The sequence below is a fragment of the Diabrotica virgifera genome, chromosome 7, assembly GCF_917563875.1.
Source record: "Diabrotica virgifera virgifera chromosome 7, PGI_DIABVI_V3a".
NCBI classification, from domain to species: domain Eukaryota; kingdom Metazoa; phylum Arthropoda; class Insecta; order Coleoptera; family Chrysomelidae; genus Diabrotica; species Diabrotica virgifera.
In genome coordinates this window covers 223,800,063-223,818,344 of record NC_065449.1, presented here as the reverse complement: position 1 = coordinate 223,818,344, position 18,282 = coordinate 223,800,063, and the positions used below count along the sequence as shown (strand labels likewise).

Here is an 18,282-nt window from a genome sequence, read left to right as displayed (position 1 = left end):
ATTGCACTCTCGACGCTGCCAAAGAGAATGACTGTGATGCTTTTATTTGACTTTGATGGTCTTGTATTGTAGAACTGCTGTGTGATTCCATGTTTGAATTCATTTCGATAAACGTTAAGTGAAAAGTAAGTCCGACCCTGTACACCTGCTAAAACAGGTATATCGGTCTTTACTAAAACCGGTTATTTTGCTGGTAAAACTGGATTTGTTTATTGACAACAATAACAAATAATTGCAATTTGCTGACTTTTATATTAATTTAACTGGATATTATGTAAAGAGTTTGTACACTTACAGTTTATTTCAATATATCACTGATATTCACAATTTATAACTTATATTAAACTTTGTTAATACTATAAATATTCGTATCCCACATTGAATACAACATTATAGTTATCGATGCAGGACCGGTCCCTACCAACATCTTTATGTATCTATCAAAAAAGCACAGACATTTTTTAAGTGAAAACTTCTTTAGGGACGTTGTGCGATTTTTGGATAGGGAAAAAGCATTGAATTCGCGACCGTCATCGCGACCGTCATCTTTAGGGGAAGTTGTGCGATTTTTGGATAGGGAAAAAACATTGAATTGGTGACCGTCATTGCGACCGTTATCGCGAACGTCATCGCGACCGTCATTGCGACCGTCATCGCTTATGCTATAATATATTATGTGTATGTGTATAACATGTATGTAAATTTAAAATAAATTTAAAACCTATTTTAGGATGGGGAAAAAGGATTTATTTCGAGACCGTCATCGCGACCGTCATCTGTTCGGCGAAATAAATTTTTTACGTATCTATATTATGAGTATGTTTACATAAATTGTATAAAAGTATTTAAACTTAAAATAAATATAAAATCTATTTTGGGATGCGGAAAAATATTGATTTCACAACCGTCATCGCGACCGTCTTCTCTTCGATGAAATAAATTTTGTACGTATATTATTATAATGTACGTATAATAATACTAATATTATTGAAGTGAAAACTTCTTTAGGGACGTTGTGCACTTTTTAGATGGGGAAAAGTATTGAATTAGCGACCGTCATCGCTTCGGCGAAATAAATTTTTGAAGTGAAAACTTCTTTAGGGACGTTGTGCACTTTTTAGATGGGGAAAAAGTATAGATTAGCGACCGTCATTGGTTCGACGAAATAAATTTTTGAAGTGAAAAGTTCTTTAGGGACGTTGTGCACTTTTTAGATGAGGAAGAAGTATAAATTAGCCGCAGAGCCGTGTGGTACATCTTTTCAATATGTTGCAAGTCTTCGAAATGCCGCCCCTTAAATACTATTGAAACTTACCTACTAACTTTTATTTTTATTAAAAGATATTACGCAAAATGAACGAAAACTTGTATTTTAAAAACAAAAGTACTTTAAATTAAATGAAATATGTATTAACACTACATTAAGTGGGTAGGCGCAAAATTTGCTTGCAATGCTTTTTAAATGCATTCATTTTTTTTCGAATCCTGAAAAAATAATTAATATTTTTGAAAAATTTAAATCCAGCCTAAAAGATTACATTATTACAGAGGGCCGGACGTCCCTGAAAATCTCTATAATGTTTATTTGAATAAGTTACAGGGTAAAAAAAAGAGAAAATTGAGTGTAATTTTAATTACAAATATCTTATTAAAAAAAACCTTGTGTTTATTCTAAGGGACTTTCGGCCCTCGGTATTAACGTAATCTTTCAATCTGCGTTTAAATTTTTCAAAAATATTTGTTAGTTTTTTTAGGATTCGAAAAAAAAAGTGAATGCATTTAAAAAGCATTGCAAGCAAATTTTGCGCCTAGGCTCTTAAGTAACATTTAGAAAAATTATAATGTTACCCTTCTGACTTTAATTTTGGCAAACTCGTCAATCAGATTGGTGTAGTCTAGTTGGGAGAGACAGGTGTAGCAACTAGTGAGAACTCTATTGAAATAAATGCTAAATTTTTTAGTTTTGTTTGTGTTATGGAGCTTCGTACATAGTTTTTAATTTTGAAAAATTTCTTTCCACACTAGCTACCGAGACAGGGAGTGTTAATAAAATTCTTAGTTTACAACCACATTTGGTCATTTGGGCACAAATAGTGCAAAACCTATATAAAGGTTTCATGTAGTATGGTATCATTTGAAATATATCACGTAATTCGGTTAGAAGATTATTATATCATCAGATTTTGTTTCTTTTTCTAGTGAAAGTATTGAATCAAGATTCATACAATATTTTTCTAGTGTTTTAGCATTTATTTCCCTCAATTTAAAAATATCATATAAAAATTTAAAATTTTTATTATGAGTTTCTAGAAGCGAAAATCGACCAATCAAAGAATTAATGGCAATGTTTAAAGTATAGATGAACAAATTTATTTTAAATTTAGCTTCATCTGTTAAAAGCTCCTCCATATATTTTTCGTACTCAAATTAACGCTTTTTTCTCCTGGCCATTGTTTATATAGGGATAAACAATTAGGGATATATATAGGATTTTTTTCCCTATACAGGGTGTCCTGAAACTCTACCGACAAACGAAGACAGGAAATTCCTCAGATAATTTTAAGGCAATTTAACCAAATTCATCTAGTCCGAAAATGTTTCCTAAGGGAGCTAGAACTCTTTGAAGATGGCGTCTTGTAATTAGTTTTTCTTAAATACCTCCAGAACTCTTCCAGTTAGAAAAACGAAAATTGGTACACACATTTATCTTCTAGAGATAAATCGATTTCATCCATTGTGAATTTCTAGTACCAGTCATAGGCGTCCTTTTTGGGTGGGGCAACGGTTATTTTATCGCATAACTTTTTTGTCTTTAAGTTTTAAGAATTTTTGATACTGGATTATTAAATTGTGATGTATTATATTACTAAAAGGCACTCCTGTTTTAAGTCGGTAGGACACACCGTTTTCTAGAAAAATCGATTTGAAAATTTTTCGTTTCCTGAATTTGAAAAAAAATTGTAAAAAAAATTCAAAAAATAACGGTGTATTTTACCAACTTAAAGCAAGAGTACCTTTTAGTACTAGAATACCTCATAATTTAACATTCTAGTGTCAATTCTTAAAAAAAATTCTTAAAAATTAAAGACAAACAAGTTATGCGATAAAATAACCGTTGACCTACCCAAAAGAGACGCCTATGACCGGTACTAGAAATTTGAAATGGATGGAATCCATTTAAATCTGGAAGATAATTACATGTACCAAGTTTCGTTTTACTAAATAGAAGCGTTCTGGAGATATTTAAGAAAAACTAATTACAAGAAGCCATTTTCAAATAGCCCTAGCTCCTTGATGAAGCCTTTTCGGACTAGATGAATTGGGTTAAATTGTCTTAAAATTATCTGAGGAACCTCCGTTTGTCGGTAGAGTTTCTAGACACCCTGTACAAACAATGTCCTGGCTCTAATTTCATTTTCAGCTGGAAATTCGGAATTTATATCAAAATTTTCTGCAATTACATTAAATTTTTATTTGGTCATTAGCCATATTGTCTCTAACTTTTAATTTTTTCTATAGTTTCTGACAACACTTTTTTACACAATCTGACAATTTCTTTTATTTTACTGATTATGCCGCCCCCCTGGTGATGCCGCCTGATGCGACTGCCTCGCCGCATCATAGCACGGCACGGCCCTGTAATTAGCGACCGTTATCACTTCGGCGAAATAAATTTTTAATGTGAAAACTTTTTTAGGGACGTTGTGCACTTTTTAGATGGGGAAAGAGTATTAAATTAGCGACCGTCATTGTTCGACGAAATAAATTTTTAAAGTGAAAACTTCTTTAGGGATGTTGTGCACTTTTTAGATAGGAAAAAAGTATTGAGTTTGCGACCGTCATCGCTTCGTCGAAATAAATTTTTGAAGTGAAAACTTCTTTAGGGACGTTTTGCCCTTTTTAGATGGAGAAAACGTATTGAATTATCGACCGTCATTGCTTCGACGAAATAAATTTTTGAAGCGAAAACTTTTTTAGGGACGGATGATAGATTAAGTTTTTCAACCTAATAAAAATATTTGTAAAATAAATATTTTTAAAAGATTTTTAATTGAAAATTTTATTGGCCCATTTTCCTGGTCACACCTCCAAGGCTTCTACAATATGCAAGCCAAATGGATGCTGCAGTGAAGACAAAAGGGAAGGAATTCTAACTATGCAATTCACAACCCCCGTCTACAGCGTGGTGAAGTTCCAACGTAAAATGAACCTACAGTCGGAAAAATGAAAGAATACCCATGAACGAACATATAAAACACGCTGTATTTTCCTGTCACCGTGTCACAAAGAAAATTGTCTAGTACAAGTACATGTAACAATAATTATTACATGTACTTGCACTGGCTAATTTTTTGTGTGACACGGTGACAGGAAAATACAGCGTGTTTTATATGTTTGTTCATGGGTATTCTTTCATTTTTCCGACTGTAGTTACTCTATAGGAGTAATACTAATATAAAAATAAAAATGTATACCATTTTTATTCAGTTGCAATGGGAAGCCAAAACTGTCTTAATTTTCACTTAGATCAGAGAGTGCAGCCAGCACTCTTATCGATGATTTCACCTCTTGTTAGAGGTTCATCAGAGACTGCATAGGCTGCTTTCTCTAGCCCAGAGAAAAATTTTCGACATATTAATCCCCCATTGCAACTGACGATAAGGTAGTAGGTGCGTAGCGGCATCTGCTAAATAAAAGATGTTTTTCAACCTAATAAAAATATTTGTATTAAATATTTATTTTAGATGGGGAAAATGTACTAAATTAGCGGCCGTCATCGCTTCGGCGAATTTTATTTTATGCATTAAATATTTATTTTACAAATATTTTTATTAGGTTGAAAAATTTAACCTTTTATTTAGCAGATGCCGCTACGCACCTACTACCTTATCGTCAGTTGCAAAGGGGGATTAATATGTCGAAAATTTTTACCTGCGCCAGGGAAAGCAGCCTATGCAGTCTCTGATGAACCTCTAACAAGAGGTGAAATTGTCGATAAGAGTGCTGGCTGCACTCTCTGATCTAAGTGAAAATTATGACAGTTTTGGCTTCGCATTGCAACTGAATAAAAATGGTATACATTTTTATTTTTATATTAGTATTACTCCTATAGAGTAACTAGGTCCATTTTCCGTTGGAACTTTACCACGCTGCCGACGAGGGTTGTGAATTGCATAGTGTAGAATTCCTTCCCTTTTGTCTTCACTGCAGCATCCATTTGGCTTGCATATTGTAGAAGCCTTGGAGGTATGACCAGGAAAATGGGCCAATAAGTTTTTCAAATAAAACTCTTTTAAAAATATTTATTTTACAAATATTTTTATTAGGTTGAAAAACTTAATCTTTTATTTAGCAGATGCCGCTACGCACCTACTACTTTATCGTCAGTTGCAATGGGGGATTAATATGTCGAAAAATTTTACCTGGGCCAGAGCAAGCACAAGCAGCCTATACAGTCTCTGATAAACTTCTAACAAGAGGTGAAATTGTCGATAAGAGTGCTGGCTGCGCTCTCTTATCTAAGTGAAAATTAACCCTGCTGTCCCGTTCGAGTCAAGTACACAAATGTACTGTTCGGGTCAATATGACCCAACCATGGTTTACGCTCCTTAATCGAAACAAAATAAGCTATTGGTGATAAATAAAACTTTATTAACAAGAAATTATGGTTAATTAAACAAAAATTATGTTGTTCATGTAAATTAAACCTTATTAACAAAAATAAAAGGCATTTTTTCTTTCAAAAAGGCCTAGTAACAAATATCTACAAAAATTTAATTTAGTTTACAACTGGGACCGTAATAAAAAGGATGGATTTTCCAAATATGTTTGTAATATATAAAACATAAAATTAGTCTTGTTATCGATTTTAGGGCAAGTTTACAGCGTGCTTGTTTAGCAGGCGGAGTTAGATTGTTCATAGAAGGTTCACTAGGATTTCCATCTTGTCTACTTTTTCCTGCTCGTGTCCTTTTTACCAGTTCGTGAGAGCCTTTAGTTATTGGTATATTTTTTCTGGAAATGATGACTGGTTTCATTAGTTTTTTCCCAATTCCTCAAGAAAAAATCCGCCGTTTTCCCAATTTATTGGTATTCCATTGGATATTTATTGATACCCATAACACGAACCCGTTGTAGGCAGAAATGTCCAGCAGCGTAGAAAAAACAATCATTGGCCAGCGATTTATCTCTTCTCACATATATACGTGCCAATAAGCTAATCTAGAGTATACACTGCTCCCTTATTGGAATTGTAATCTAAAATAATTTGGGGCTATTTTATTTGATGAAAGTGATGCATGATGCATCGATTCATGGTGCAAAGTACTGATAAAACAACATTTCGATTATTTTTAGGAATATTGTCAACAACAGTGGTATCTAGCATGAAGCAAAAAAGACGAGCTATGAACTTCTTTATTCGCGATTTTTGCTAAAAGCTCCGGTTTATTTTACTTATAATCCCCGGCATTGTATCTACTTTGTTTTAGAAGAAATTGTCCTAAATTTTACGATGTCAAAAAGTTATTACACGTAATATTGTGGCCTTTCAAATCACTATTCAAGTCACACATCATACTCATTCCTGTATAGATCTGCAATTTTAGAGCATAATAAGTTTTTCTGTTCATAATTACAAAAAAACCCCAACTTTTGTGCCATGTTTCGCTGGCTTGCTTGGAATATACCATTTGAAGGGAGAGCGGCCTCTAAAGGCAATTAGTTGCTTATCGAAGGTTACATTTTCATCAGAGTTAAAAAATTTTGGTCCATTTTCTACCTATGTTTCATAAATTTCACGTATTGCAGCAAGTTTATCAAAACGTCTCCTATCCTGTCTAGTAGTTTTGTTATCAAAACGTATTACTTGCAAACTTTTTGTAAATATATCAAGTGACATTGTTGATTGAAATATACTACGATCTTCATTCCACAAACTTTTATTTGATTCACCATGGGACTTATAAACTCGAGCTAAAAATAAAACACCAATGTATGCTTGGAAACCAACAACTTTATTCATGTCTTTTCTGTTGGTTCCAAAGACATGCTGTTTGTCCATGTTGGTCATATTTATAATTTGGTTTGCAACTTCGTCCAGCTATACTACAGTTTATTTTACAAGTTTTAGCTTGCAGAAACCTGTTTTTGTTTACAGACGTATCCGGCTGACAAACACACAGGTACTGCCAATATAGAATACTGCCAACTAAACACACATACACAGGTAATTTTTAACGGTTTAAATACGTGGGTCACATTGACCCGAACGTACCCTAGGTAACAATTTCATTTTTATCAAAAAAATCAGGAAGTTGATTTTTTATCTCATATGCAATTAAAAGACCTCATATTAGGTAATAAAGTCACGAAACACCAAATCGTTACGCCGCGTAATAATTTGTAAAATAAGAAATAAATTATTTTTTGGGTCAAATAGACCCGAACAGGACAGCAGGGTTAAGACAGTTTTGGCTTCGCATTGCAACTGAATAAAAATGGTATACATTTTTATTTTTATTTTTTAGGGACCTTATACACTTTTTAGATGGGGAAAAATGTTGAATTAGTGACCGTCATCGCTTCGACGAAATACATTTTTCAAATGAAAACTTCCTAAGGGACGTTGAGCACTTTTTAGATGGGGAAAAATATTAAATTAGCGACCGTAATTGTTTGACGAAATACATTTTTAAAGTGAAAACTTCTTTAGGGACGTTGTGCACTTTTTAGACAGGAAAAAATATTGAGTTTGCGACCGTCATCACTTTGCCGAAATAAATTTTGTACGTATATAATATATCGCACCCCTGCGAGAAAAGTGACACAAACCAAAAATACTGAAGTTGAGATAAATCAACTTAAAGATTGCTGTAAAACTAATCCTCATATTTTAAAAGGTTTTTGCTAAAAACAGTTATATTGGTTGATTATGTTATATTGTATAGCATTATTGTATGCACATGATGCACATGTAGGTCTACTTTTGTGGAATTTGCGTCATTATCAGGTAGATATAGGTAGGGTCTTTGAGTTATGTCACTTTTCTTGCTTTGTTTGTTTATTTTTTTGTTATGATCCTGTACTGTTAGTTACTTTTTAACACCAAACCATTGTATATTTTAACTGACTGTAACATAATACGACTATCAGACCTTATATACCTGGAAAAACTACAGCTTAAGGAAGATTAAAAAATAAAACACGTCGAAAATTATTGATTTATTAGAAAAATACAAAACGCAAAATTAACACAATTTAATAAAGAATAACTAATAAGATACAGCTAAAGTCATCAATACTATTACAACTAAACATAGAACTAAAGTAATTAATGCAATTAAAGTAATTAACGCAACGTTGAAAATTGATTTATTAGAAAAATACAAAACGCAAAAATGAATACAATTTAATAAAGAACAACTAGTAAGATACAACAAACTCAAGTAATTAATGCAATTTAAGAAAACATAGATTCATAGATGGGATTATACAATGTAAGAATGCTTTTCGCTGAGATAAGTGATTCAATATCAGCTTTCTTTAGAGCAGAAATTTGCATTTTTTTCTTATACGCTGCAACGCACTCCGGTGTAGAGATCTGCATGCTTCTTCTGTTATGATTGACGTTGATCTGCGCAAATTCATTTTGCTCGTATGTAGTTTTTACAAAAATAATGCCTGGGTTATTCTTCTGCACTTTAAGTATTTTTATGTCACTTGTTCGGATCAGTTCATTGTCCGATAATTTATTATAGTTTGAACCTATTTGCTGAGACAGTGTCTTCAAATCCATAAAGTCCTGGTAACCTAATTCTGTTACTTTATACGGATTTCCCTTTTTTCTTGCAGACTGAATTAATCTGACGTAATCAGTGGGAATATAGATGGGACCTGATTTAAGTGCTCGCTTAATCTGCTTTTCTATGACAGAACGAACATTATCTCCTTCATTTTGCGTGTGACCTGCAATTAGAAATTTATGTGTAATATATTTAATATTATATTTTTGTACAGCGTATAGGTACATTCCCATTATAAACTTGTTCTTTTGCTGACCACAGCAATTGTCTGAATAAAGTATGATTTCAAGATTATTGTTGTTGGTGGCGTTGGCTTTTTCTTCTAGGTATTTCAGAACGCAAGAACCTATCTCTATTGCTCCTCGAGCACCTTCACCTTCATGCCAAAAAAAACACTGTACATTATCTGACTGTAGTTCAGTGACAGTTAAATTGTAGCTATTAATTTTGCTTTTATAATAAAATGTTGATGAATTCCCTCTTGGTGCAGGCAGAACTGCTTGAAGGTCGTAGGTAGCAACTATAATGTTTCCTTCGCTTAGTACTGCTCTTTTTTTATCTTCCTCTTTCTCTGCCCTGGATAGAACTTTTTCCCTTAAATGTGTATCATATTTCTGATTTAATACCACTTTTTCGTTTTCTGTGGCATTGTTGTAACAGTTGCAAAGATCACACATATCTTTTTTCGGGGTGAAAAATGATATATTAAAGTTGTTGTTGAAAATTCGTGAATACATTGTGATATTTGCATAAGGAAGGTTTTTTTGAATACATTCATTTTTATAGTCGCGGTGTAAGTCAGCCAGACTTTTCCCACCTTCTATATATTCTCGGGTACTTTGTGCACGGAGGTAATGGCTTTCGATTCTTGGTATACATTAATATGATCAATAACACCATCTTTTATTGCGGAATCAACTTGAGGGTGGTGTTCGTGCTTTCCCCTAAGATCTTCTTGAAGAAATCCTTCGTTTAATTTAGCTATCACAGTTCTAATAGGTCGATCAGATATGTCCAATGTGGCCTTGAAAAATAATTTGCAGACACGTACCTTAACGTTGCTAATCAAGAAATGAAACGCATGGTTGCACTGGCGTCTGCTTCCTTCTTTCCTATACTGATATTGAGGTTTAATAGGAGTTATGCTTCTAGAGATAAATTCTCGCTGAGATTGCAGATTTCCAAGTGACCAGTATTTGTTATATATTTCTAGCCTTTTAGGTTCGTCTATTTTGTTTGAGCATTGTAGTTTGCATTGTTCTCTACAGGCTGGCCGTAAATTTTTTGCAGGAAACTTTGTTTTACGGACTGATGATGATTCATATGATTTTCCAGCATTTCGTAGCAATTTTGATTTCGATTTTTTCCATTCAACCGGATTTGCTTTTCTTTTTTTACATTTTCTCCTGTCATCTGCTTGAGTATTATCTATCTCTGTTTCTTCCTCCTGCGATGTTGTTGGCGATGCACTTGATACGTCAGAACCAGAATGTGACATACGAAAATCTGGATCCAAGTCTGAATCATCCACATTTTCATCTGACGATTCGTTTTGTTGTTTTGTTGATGTAACCCGTTTCAATCTGAACCTCAATGTATGGTTGTTTTCAGTACATTCCCATCTAGAATGCGTACCTTGAACTTCTGGTACTGTGGCTACTAATTCTACCTCTGCAGTTTGTTCGATGTGTATTTCATGACATTCAGGTACTGGGTTGCTCGGTTCTATTTCTTTTGAATAATTTTCTTGTTCTTCTGGTACTATGTTTCCCAATTTTATTTCTGTTGTTGAGTTTTTTTGTTCGATGTCTACTTGGTTACATTGTGGTACTATAGTGCTGGATTTTATTTCGTTTGCAACATTTTCATGTTCTTCTGGCACTATGTCTTCCAATTCTACTTCTTTAGTTGAATTTTTTTGTTCGACGTCTGCTTCATAACATTCTAGCACTGTGGTGCTAGATTTTAGGTCATTTGAACCAATTTTTTGTTCCATAGCTTGCCCCATTTTAATGGCTCCAGCAGCCAGTGCCAGTAATTTACTGCCTCTACTTCCTTGCTGGGAGTACATGATGAATCTGTAAAAAACGAATTTTCTGAAGATATGCTTGTAAAAATATCTACGTAAATATATTATGAAATTAATGTTAGAAACATGAAAACGAAAATTATTATTATGAAAACTTACACGAAAGTATTAGTAAAGGAAAGTATAAAATAAGCAGTTTTTGAAGTTATACTTCTTTACCGGCGATAGAGGGTGATTTTTTTATATGTTAAAACCTATCAGCCCGGCGCATGCGCATTATAACTTTGTTCTGATTGGATGTTCAAATGACATGTCAAAAATTATCCGATATGGCAGCTGTGGTTTGGAGGTAAAGGTAAAGGTAAACAAATGTATAATATATTAGTTTTATTGTTGTGAGGACAGAAACAAAAAAGTTTATAATATTGTAGTGACTTTTAAATAGTTTTTAAAAGCAACAGGTACGTAATAATTGTTAATGTATCATGGGTATAAACCTACCTATTTGATCTGCCAAAATACATAGTATGTAATACTTTTATTTATATAATTTGATTACCATCAAAATTTCTATCAATATTCACCTAATATATTGTTTTTTGACTCTATGTTTTGTTGTATTTTTTCAATTCTAAATCATTTCAATTCAAAATTAAAATAATTTGATCAATTTTCAAAATATCAAAATATCACAAGTTTAATCCGTTTAGTTAGTCGATCTTCGTAAATAATGACATATAGTGTCTGTGGCTAAGCGGAGAAGGCGAATGAATTCCAATACCAACCGCTCTTATCAGCGCTGGTTGGAGTCCCAATAGAAACTTTATTTTTTGTTTTTTTTAATACATTTTATGATTGTAAGTATATTTATTATATAATTGTATTTTCAGAAAATACGTATTTAGTTAAAAAAATTTTCGACAATTAATGTTCAGATATCATTTGTGGCTTGTTTAATGTGTTTGTGTGTGTTTTATTCTTTTATTATTTTAATTTTTGGCACTGTTCTAATAAAAATGTTTGAGAAGTAGTAAGTATAAATTAGTTTAATATTTAAACAAAATATAAATAAAAAGTATATTAATTTCGTTTAAATCATATAATAGAAGTATAACTTCTTACGTGCGTACAAAGTACACACATATTCTTTTTTTTATTAACTTTGTATAACTGTTAAAAATTTTTATACTAACCTCATATACATTAAAATATAATATGTGCACAAATTTTACCATTAAAAATTGAGATCAATAACGTACGAAATTTTTAAAATTATTCAGAAAAACTCACAGTTCGAGAGATAACATAAAATAGAAAATACGTAAGGTCTGGTTTTATGCAGTGGATACGTTCTACAGAAAAGCGCATATAAAAAAATCGCATTAGAAATGACTTTACTTGCCTTGAAAAACTAGGTAACCATTCCGTAGTTTTCTAAAATCACATAAAACCAAAACGTTTGTCCTCCAAAATTAATTGTCTTTGATGTTTTTTTTTTTTCATTATGGGCCAAATAAAATCTTGAAAGAAATTACAAAATGGCAAATACGGTACTGATATGGAAATAACCTCTTCTAATGAAAAGTGAAACTTTATGACACTCACGTTAAATGTTTCAATCAATAAATCAAAATGTGCTGCAACTTGATATCAGCACAATTTAAATTCTCCACTTATTATAAAATAGCACCGCTAAGAGGAAATTTAATTTCAAAACAATTACAGATTGTACAGAATGATGTACAGTACAACCTCGATTATCCGTCAGGGCACCGGACCAAGGGTATGACGGATAATCGAAAAGACGGTTAACAGAACATTAAAAAAAAATTAAAAATGCATGGTATGTACAACTCTCAAATTTCATTTGTATGTTTTGTTTGACAATATAAGAGGGATTTGTGTTCGTACAATCGAATCAACTTAAAACATTCTGAAATCTTTGTTTCACATTTTGCGACTGTTGCTTCACATTTTGCGACGGCTGAATTTCTTAATCGGCATAAGATCATGCAATCTACTTTATTGGATTCTTCTTGTTGAGAATACCATTCGATGAATTACTGCATGTGCGATGCAGCTTCTCTAGATTATTTACGCAAATCTTTGTCAGTTACAATAAGTTCATCAACATACCTATCTACGGTCAAATTCCAAGTCTGTGTCAGTTTCTGAATTTGTTTGTCTGCCTTTGTTGCCATTTCAACGATTTCTTTATCTGTCAGCCATGCTTAGCCGTTTGTGTCCTCATCACGAATCAAATTAACTTTCTTTTTATTTTTTTACATTTAAATTTTTGCTTATGTAGTCAATACAACGTCTGTATGTGCCCTGACGGTTAACGGAGGTGACGGTTAATGGAGAGACGAATAATCGAGGTTCCACTGTAATAGCAACATCATGTAAACAGGGGTCTCCCCGAATTGCAAACACTTACTATACTTTGCTTATATCTGGATGTGAAGAGTTAATATTAATAAAATTATTATAGTAGCTGTTAATAATAGAAAATTAATTAGTTTAATATTACTAAGATAATATTACTAATTATGACCGTATAAAAAATTACATTAAACTTACCTTATTCACGAAAAGTGACACAACTCAAAAGTGACGATTTTCTTGATTGGTTTAGGAACACTTTCCAGTACTAATGCTGAAGTGACACTGTTCTTGCTGTAGCGAATGACCAACTAGCCTTCGATAAAAGTGACACAACTGCCCTCACGTGGACAAATTTATAGTTAGAGATGTGGCGGTTTTCGTGAACGTTGGGACACTTCATTGATACGTTTCCATGGCATAACCCCAAAATTCCCAATTTTTGAATTGTGTCATTTTTCTTGCCGGCGTGCGATATGTATATTATGTGTATGTATACATAAATAGCATAGAACGTACGCATCGCTTATATAATATAGGTATAGCACTTCTTTTTGGATGGGGAAAAGCATTGAGCTCATAATTTATATACTATAAGAAGTTTTCACTTCTGTCGGCACTCCCACGAGTGCTTTAATTTTTTTTTTGTTTTCAATACTTCCACAAAATTTACTATAAATTAATGTCACTACAGCTGTTTCGGCTGATTGACTTTCTTAAGTAATGACTCCTTAGTATGCGGCTAAATTTCGTATTCTTTAACTGAATAAGTTGAGGAGGGGGAGCTGTTTGTCTCAATTTGATTATTTGGAATTTTACCTGTATTTTTTTTAATGAAGTAATAAATAAATTTTAGTGAAATAACTAAATACAGCAAATAACTAAAGCCGATAAGATAATATAGTTTCTGATAATATGATAAGCTCGAAGTGTACGCCTAAATGCGTGGTAAACATATTTAAAACAAAATAATCGTTTATTTCAATACAAAAAAAAAAAATTCTTGGTCGCTAATGCCTGGTTGCACCAACAGATCTTGAGCTTCAGCTTAGCTAAGCTCTACTTATAGATAGGATCTCCTTGAGTATCACTTACGTTGCACCATAATTTTAGATTCTTACCTTATTATCAAATATATCTATTATTATATTATGGTATTCTTAATGTAATATATTATAATTATATTATATTAATTCTTATGATATTCTCGACTTAAGCTTAAGATCTGTTGGTGCAACCGGGCATAAAGTACCTATATAATTGGTCTTTAAATTATCTTAAGGGCGTAGACGGAAAATTTCGGCTCCAATGGTGACTAAATGCATTCGTTTTTTTAGAATCGTGAGAAAACCAATAAAAAATATTTTTGAAAAAATTTATCGCAGAATGAAAGATTACATTATTACCGAGGGCCTAAAATGCCTTAGAATAAACAAAACGTTTCTTTTGAATGAGATATTTGAAATTAATTAAAAATCATACTAAATTTTCTTTTGTTCAAGCCTGTAGCTTATGAAAATAAACATTATAGAAGTTATCAGGGACTTTACGCCCTTAGTAATAGTATAATCTTTTATTATACGTTTAAAATTTTCAAAAACACGTATTAGGTTTCTCAGGATTCGAAAAAAAAAAGAATGCATTTACAAAGCTTTTGGGCCGAAATATTGGCGCCTATTCCCTTAAAGATTTTAATTTTTGATGTTTATAACAATTTCATGATTTTTATTTCAACATTTAGTACATTTACTTATAGTTTTTACTCCAAATTGTAAAGGATCCCTTGGAGTTACATGAAATTTGGCATACACATAGCTAACATGCCAATGAAAAAAAAGTAATATTGTGCCGATGTGTGCTTTTGCTTTGGGGGTGACTTCCCCTTCTCGCAGGTGAAAAAATTTACGTTCAAGATGGTTCAAGAAGTCCAGAAATGGATAAAGTGACTTATTCTAAGCAACTTTTGTTTTATGACGGTTTTTCACTGGGTTAATACTTTTCGAGTTATTTACTAGTGAATATGTTAATTTTTCAACAAAAAGATACGTTTTTAGACGGTTTTTCGGAAATAACTCATAAAGTAAGTATTTTATCAAAAAAAAAAATCCTTATTAAACATTTAGCTTATAAAAAAGTAATAAAAATGGTGTATGCATGAGGTGTCTAGACGCAGTAGAAGCAGAGGTAGCTAATGAAAAATAAGTTCATATTCCTTAAATTTGAAATCGAATATTTCAACGTGAAATATCAAAAAAATGATGAAGTACATTGTGGGGAAATCTTATTACATCCTTTTAAGTGTTTAAAAAAGCTTTTTTTTTCGTTTTTTAAAAAAGTTTATAGCATCACTGGTGAGCAAATTGAGCTCAAAATAAAGTTCGTCCCTCTATTTGGTAGAAAAAACTCGGGAAATCACCCCTTATTAGAATCTCAAATGAAATTAATCGTTATCGCTTCACAAGTTTTATCGCTTTACTTATGATTTATTTAAATGATCTGTAAGTCTAATCGGTTCAGAGTATTTATTTTTGAAAAAGTTTGGTATAAAAGTAAATTTTTAAAATTTTCAATTTTGATAAAATGTTCAATAACTATATTGGTGATACCAATAAATCTCAAACAATAAAAAAATGTAGGTTTTGATTTTACGAATATTTTGGATGTTTGGTTTTTGATTAAAGACAAAAATTGGTTAATATATGGCTTTTCAAAATTTGCATACACTCGTGATTAGTGACTTGTTCAAGCCCTTTCAAAAATAAGCACATTTGAACTGACGAAACCTACAGATCATATAAACAATACAAATAGGATGAAAAAAGCAACTTGTGAAGCGGTAACGATTAATTTCATTTGTGATGCCAATTAGATGGTGATTTTCACGACTTTTTTACTAAAACAAAAGGATCAACTCTATTTTGAGCATAACTTGCTTACTTTTGTCATCAAAAGTTTTTTTTAGAAACAAAAAGAATGCTTTTTTTTAAACACTATAAAAAAATTATAAGCAGTTTTTCAGAAAAATTGCTTAATTTTTTAATTATTTAACGTTGTAATATTCGATTCGAAATTTGACGAATATAAACCTATTTTTGATTAGTTACAACTCTGCTTCCCTACTGGGTATAGAGATCTCATACACACACCATTAAAAAACATTGTATAGTCTATATTTTCCTAAGAATGGTTTTTTTCGACAAAATACTTTGAGAGAGAAACTAACTAAGTTTTTTGAGACGAAAAAACGTCTAAACGACAAAATGAACATATCCACTCGCAAAAACTCAAAAAATGTTAGCTTGGTAAAAAGATGCTATAGAACAAAAGCTGTTAAGGTGATACAGGAGCGATCAACAGGTAGCCAAAACGCGTTCCAAGATTGCGGCTGTAATTTTGAATATTTTTTCGAGATATTTGTCACACGTATTCGTAATATAATAAAGAATGGCGGTACAGAGCCCAATTTGAAAAATGTATTAATATGTAGAAATTACTTTGTAATTAAATACAATATTAAAAAACGAGCCCGTATCGCCATTAAGAAGAACAAGAAAATACACTTTATTCAAATAAACCTTTTTATCCGATGCCTAGATTTTGTGTCATTTTGGAACTACTAATGAAATAAAAAATTTTAGTATGTAGTTCCAAATGACACAAAATCTAGGCATCGGATAAAGAAGTTTATTTGAAGAAAGTGTATTTTTTTGTTCTTCTTAATGGCGGTACAGGCTCGTTTTTTTAATATTGTACTTAGATACAGAGTAATTTTCACATATTAATATTCTTTCAAATTGGGCTCTGTACCGCCATTTTTTATTATATTACGAATCCGTGTGCCAAATATGTCGAAAAGATATTCAAAATTACAGCCGCAATCTTGGAACGCGTTTTCGCTACCTGTTGATCGCTACTGTTTCCTCTTAAGAATTAATTATTTTATCCATTTACGGACTTATATTAAACGTATAATTTCTCACCCCTTAGAAGGGGCGAAAGTCACCCCAGGGCAAAAGCACACTTCGGCACAATATCACTTTTTTGATATGTTAGCTATGTGTAAGCCAAATTTCATATTCATCCAAACGGTTCTTTATTTGAAAGATGAAGTTTTCGATCCTAATAGCATTATTAATAATATATAAAAAATATTAAAATATTACTAAAAGATTTTTAAATCGAAAACTTGTGGTACATTTCCTTGGTAACACCTCCAAGGCTTCTAAAATTTGCAAGCCAAATGGATGCTAAAGCGAAGAAGACAAGAGGGAATTCAAACAACTTACAATTTACGACCCCGTCTGTTCAGCTGGTAAATTCCAACAGAAAATGGACCTAGTTACTCGAAGGAGTAAAGACCAATATAAAAATAAAATAAAAATTTTATTTTAATTTAGCTGCAATGCGAAGGCAAAACAATCCTACTTTTCAATTAGAATACGGAGCGTAGTCCAGTCCTCTGAATCGCGATTTTCGGCTCTTATTGGAGCCTCATCGGGAAGAACGTAGGCATGTTCTCCATACTCTAACTGATCCGTACTGAGAGCTTTTCCCACCCATTGCAACTGAAGTGAAAACATTAGGTGACTAGCGTCATCTGGCAATTAAAAGATGAAGTTTTCGATGCTAATAGCATTATTAATAATATTTAAAAAATATTAAAATATTACTAAAGGATTTTTAAATCCAAAACTTGTGGTCCATTTCCTTGGTAACACCTCCAAGGCTTCTAAAATTTGCAAGTCAAATGGATGCTGAAGCGAAGAAGGCAAGAAGGAATTCAAAAAACTTACAATTCACGACCCCGTCTATTCAGCTGGTAAATTCCAATAGAAAATGAACCTAGTTACTCGAAGGAGTAAAGGTCAATATAGAAATAAAATAAAAATTTTATTTTTAATTCAGCTGCAATGCGAAGGCATTGGGTGGGAAAAGCTCTCAGTACGGATCAGTTAGACTATGGAGAACAGGCCTACGTTCTTTTCGATGAGGCTCCGATAAGAGCCGAAAATCGCGATTCAGAGGACTGGACTGCGCTCCGTATTCTAATTGAAAAGTAAGATTGTT

General features: G+C 32.3%; 1 protein-coding gene across 1 annotated transcript in view; it reads left to right on the top strand.

The window, feature by feature from the left end:
• LOC114334778 (uncharacterized) overlaps positions 1-18,282 on the top strand; it is a 43,159-nt gene that overhangs the window by 10,056 nt on the left and 14,821 nt on the right. The gene's annotated exons all lie outside the window — the stretch shown is intronic.